At 49.5% G+C, this 4,938-nt stretch overlaps 1 pseudogene; it reads left to right on the top strand.

Annotated features, from left to right (window-relative positions):
- The first annotated feature begins 4,088 nt into the window (after positions 1 to 4,088).
- LOC149523968 (histone H4 type VIII-like) lies at positions 4,089 to 4,710 on the top strand (annotated as a pseudogene).
- The last annotated feature ends 228 nt before the right edge of the window (positions 4,711 to 4,938 follow it).

Raw genomic sequence — 4,938 nt, 5'->3', positions numbered from 1 at the left:
AATGTGATGTGATTAGCTGGTCGCTGCCAATTATTCAAACCTTAAAGCACTGCGTTTTTAGGTCTCCCGGTGGTGGGTGCAAATGTTCACAACAGTGACCATTAAAGCCAGCATCTAAAAGAAGAGCGCATGAGTAACACCCGATTGTCCCAAAATGCCAGGGCAGAAATAGCTCGTTAGTCATTTCATCATCAGGCCCCGACCAGTGTATGCTGCATGCTTTGTGTCAGACCCTGCTTTGTGTCACTGTCGTGTGCGGCCGTCGTGCACGAGACACTGTTGTTTGGAGTTCACCATGAGACGTGTAGCAAGGTATTCATTAACTGAAGGAATACGGCAAGTAGTCAGCGAGCTCAGTCTGGGTGTGAGGAACAAACCATGGGTTGTATCCTGGGCAGTGCTGAGCTCAAATCACCGCGCCACGCTTGCTGTATCAACAATCAGATGACGCACCTGTTCCCACTGAAGATCGGGCCCTTTGCTTGTGGCATTATAACCAGGAATTCGCTGCCAGTGACATTAACAAATCACCACTACCTGGATAATAACCACAGCCATGTAGCCGCCGCTATCTGAGGATCTTCAAGCACTCTGTTGTTCTTCTTGAACTAACCCTCACCAGGTCCCTGTGACTAAGCTCCACCTCGTTACTACCATTTAACTCATGGGGAAACTGAGGCGCAGACTAGCAAAGGCCCATTCTTTCACAGGTGGCCTTTACTTGTCCATACCCAACTTTAGTCAACTTAAATGACTCTCCGAGAGTCCTCCAAAGAGTCTGTAGCAGAGCCAAGTCTGTGCTTCAAGTACTAGGCCGTCCTCTGTACATCACGGGCCAGATCCTGGTCCCACTTAGCTCCCTGGCACCTTCCCTTTGTGGCATCTAGGTGGGGCCTGGTATTGCCCTGATGGCGCCTACACCGTGAGAACTGGAGCTTGAGAATACCCCTAGGCCTGTGAGAATTATCCCCTCTAAAGACAGAACAGTCCTGCTAGGAAGAAAGTCAGGTACTGCCTGGTCTCTGCCAACCATGTCCCTTCTGGAGAGGTGACCGAGTCCCAGCTGAAAAAGCTCCCCGCGGGAGTCTCCCATGGCCTGGAAGGCGCAGCTGGCTGCTTCATGCAGAGGAGATGGCAGGGTGTCCAAGCCTGATTGGCAAGAAAAGCAGCACGTGGAACAACTCAGACTGGTGCGTTACAGGTTGAACCTCTAAAATCAGGCACACTCTGGTCCGGCGCCATCCGTGGTCTGCCAGGCCCAGGAGTGTTGCTAGACCAAAGAGCCCCAGCTGGCCAAGTTCAGAGGCTGGGCTGGCAGGGGTTGGCGCGGCTGGGCCATTTTTGCATGGCTGTTTCACTGTCTAAAACGGCACCAGAAGAGAAAGGAAGTGGCTGCGTCCTGGTGCACAGTTTCCGCAAGAGCCGTCTGAGCTGCAGCAAATGCCAGCGGGCAGCTATTGAAAGAGCTGGCAGGGACCCAGGTTGCGTGAGGACAGTATCGGTAAGAAATTTTGTTACTTTCACGGCTGAATTGCACTAACGCAGGCGGCCAATTTTGGAGGACGGGAACACGCGGCAGGCGCCTGGAAGGGGCAAAAGGACACAGCGAAGATGCACAGGAAGGAGGAGGAGCCTCAACCAGATTGGCAAAGCTTCTTATCTGCAGCGATAGGTGCTTAAATTCCCTTGAGAAACCGGGCCACCCTCGGCTGCCGTGGAAGACAGAGGACATGGGGCACTTTGCAGGAAACAAACAGGACCTCCCAACATCAGGAACTAAAGACCTGTCCACAGGCAAAGCCATACTTAAGCTAGTTTTAATCTGCACCAGTGCATCCATCCACCTATCCCAGTACACACTAGGCAGCTACCCATATCACCGTGGCTTCACTGCTGCTGGTACTTGAGCTTGCTTTAAACCAGCTCGACTCTAGCTCCAAACTGGTTCAGGCATGTTTACATGGGTTGCAATCACAGCTCCCCACTTCAGTGTTTACTTAGACGAAGTTTTCATATCTGTTCACAATCAAGGCAGTGGGCACATTCATGTGACCAATCAAGCTGATAAGAAATAAAGAACTGTGTGTGAGCATTTCGCATTAGCCAGGCGACGATATTAGGTGCTAAACTGATAAGTGCAAATGCAAGCGAGTGATACTTACCGGTGTAAAACCACAGGTGCCTGAAATGTTGCAAACATCACCACCGGCAGCACTTTTACAAACCCTTCCTTTCAGAAGAGAGGCAGGAGAAATGCAGCGTTGTGGGTACCACCCCAGTGTTTCCTGTTTACAAACTTCAAAGCAAGAGCAGAAGGGGAGACTATGGGCTAGTTAAAATAGTTGGCCAACCCTGATGGGGAAACATACGGATCTATTTTTAGGGAATCATATGAGAGATTGTTTTGAAAGCCCTGCATGCTGGAAGGCAAGTCAACATGGCTGGGTCACATGGTCTCTCTTTGTGCTCCAATCTGCCATCACCACCTCACTCAACATTTCAGGCAGTCCTTTGAATTTTACACAAGTCAGATCAGGTGGCACGAACGAGTCCATGGCATCTTTCACAAGGCCGATAACCCTGTCATGTGCCCCGGATTCCAGTTTGGTTCTGAGAAGATGGCACAAGATCCATCTCTCAAACAAACCCCCTCCCCAAAGTTGGGGGAAACTCAAAACTTTATTTATTATTTATTGGAACTATAAATCCAACTAAGGCTCCATTGTGCTAGGCACTGACTACACGCATAATTGGGGTCTCCCAGCACAACAATAAAGACAAAGGAATGATTTTCTTCCTTTTTTTTTAACCACTAGTGAATGGAGGGGCAGAGAAACTGTGTGACATACACTTCTGTCTTCTTACAGTTCAGTCTCTCACTCACAAAGCCATGGATACAATATTTATAGCATTAAGCACGCATTTAATTGGGTTAACTAACTCCTCTTATCAGATATGTTTCCTGTCCCAAACTGTTGCACAGTGTTGCTGTACAGCTGCTGAGTTCCACCTCAGAGGTGGCTGCATTTCAGTGCATAAAAATGTACTGCATACTTTAGAGCAGCGTTTTCCAAAGTGTGGTCCACGGCCCAGTACTGGTCCTTAGGGAAAAAAATACCGGTCCTTAGAAAAATTATCGTGCATGATCCTATAATTTGTGTGACGGGGTAGCAGCCTCCCGCACTGCCGAGCGTGGCGGCACGGCCCTCTTGGGAGAGAGCCCGCTGCCACGGGGTCTCTGCTGGGCATGCTCCCGGGTGGCGGGGCTATATCTGGTGGGCACTAGGACCCAGGGAAAAGGCCGGGTGCCATGCGCACCGACGCAGAACGCCCAGCACTGGACACAGCCAGGGGAGCCAGCACTGGCCGATAAAGCGGCCGAGATTGGGGCCAGGAGGGGATCGGAACAACCCACCAGACAGGTAGGACCAGCAACACAATTTATTTGCATATTCATCATTTGCTTAATTAATATGCAAATATGCAAATAAATGTTACCGGTCCGCCAAAAGCTTGTGAATGGGTTTACTGGTCCCCAGTATCAAAAAGATTGGGAACCACTGCTTTAGAGCATGAAGGCACTGAAGGAGTCAGGAGGGGAATTACAAGCCACTAGCGCTGTCAAAGGCTTGGCAGCTTGCTGAACCTCGCCAAGTGTTTCAGCCTGTGATTTGCCTTGCGTCCTTATTGAGGGTTGCTGTCCTTGCCTTGTGTCTTTACGGTAGTTGCCGAATAGAACTGACCAGAGGCTAATTCCATTTTGATTGATAAACGAGGGAAAGGAAGCAAGACTCATTTACAAGGTTAAAGCAGGCAAACGTAGTTACACACGGATGAGTCTCAATCGGAAGTTTCATAAAGTAATAGACACTTTGGTAAAAACAAGTTCGCTAGGCCCTTTAAGGCTAGCCCGGGTGTTGCGTTGGGGATCTTTGCTTAGGCTTAGTAATCGTTGCCCATCGGAGTCCAAATATCATAAAGATACATTTCCTTCTTGTTAGAGGTTTTTATTCCCTTCCTCCCGTGGGCTCCAAGTTTAGCTCATGGGAGGAGTCCTCTTCGTTGCTCCTTCTGAAAACCTAACAAACATGTCTGGTCATGGGAAGGGAGGTAAGAGATGAAGAAAAGGAAGCACTAAGCAGCACAGAAAAGGTACGGCAGGATAAAGTCCAGAGTATCACGAAGCCAGCTATTGGCCATTTGGCTCGTTGTCGGGGTGGAAGGTGCATTTCTGGTCTCCTTTACGAGGCGACTTGGAGAACGCTGGCGGTATTTTTGAAGAACATGATCCAAGAGGCTTTTATTGACACCAAGTATGTGAAGCAGACAACCGTGACATGCGCTGAAGCCCCCAGAGTCCCACTCTACGGATGTGGAGGCTAACCCTGTGTCTGTATTTCCCAGGAAATAGGTCCCCTCTTGAGGGTGGTGGGGGAGAGCAATCAGCAAGGTTTTTGTCCTCTTCCACGCTCTACAAGAGTCGGTCTAGTGTTGATGGGCCTTCCCTGATGGGTCGGACGCATCTCCTGGAGAAGAGCAGCATTTCACACTAGCTCATGTCTGTCTCCTATCTGGTGTTTTACATTTACAGAGGTCCACGATAGAACTGCTCCAATATCACCGTATTTGATACAGGTATTATCAGGGTGATGAATGCCGGCAGCAATTGACAAGCATCCCATAAAGTCTGGACACATTCTTATCGTTCTAATGCCCATTCCAGCGCTGACACGGGAGAGGCAGATTGATTCTATATTTGACAGTACTCAGTTGAGGCCTGGGGAACTTGGCATGAGCTGGCACTTGATAGACGAGGGTCCCCTTCCCCTCCGCTCCCTGCATACCATGCTCTGTTACCATTACATGATAGTGGAAGAGTCAGAAAAAGGAGAGCTGCTGAAGCGATGAGCAGATTTCCATGCAGAGTGAAGGGCAAAA

Source organism: Pelodiscus sinensis, chromosome 8 (genome assembly GCF_052426305.1).
Source record: "Pelodiscus sinensis isolate ZL-2025 chromosome 8, ASM5242630v1, whole genome shotgun sequence".
Classification (NCBI taxonomy): domain Eukaryota; kingdom Metazoa; phylum Chordata; order Testudines; family Trionychidae; genus Pelodiscus; species Pelodiscus sinensis.
Note: the sequence above shows the minus strand (reverse complement) of the source record. Positions and strands in the feature narration are given on the sequence as shown.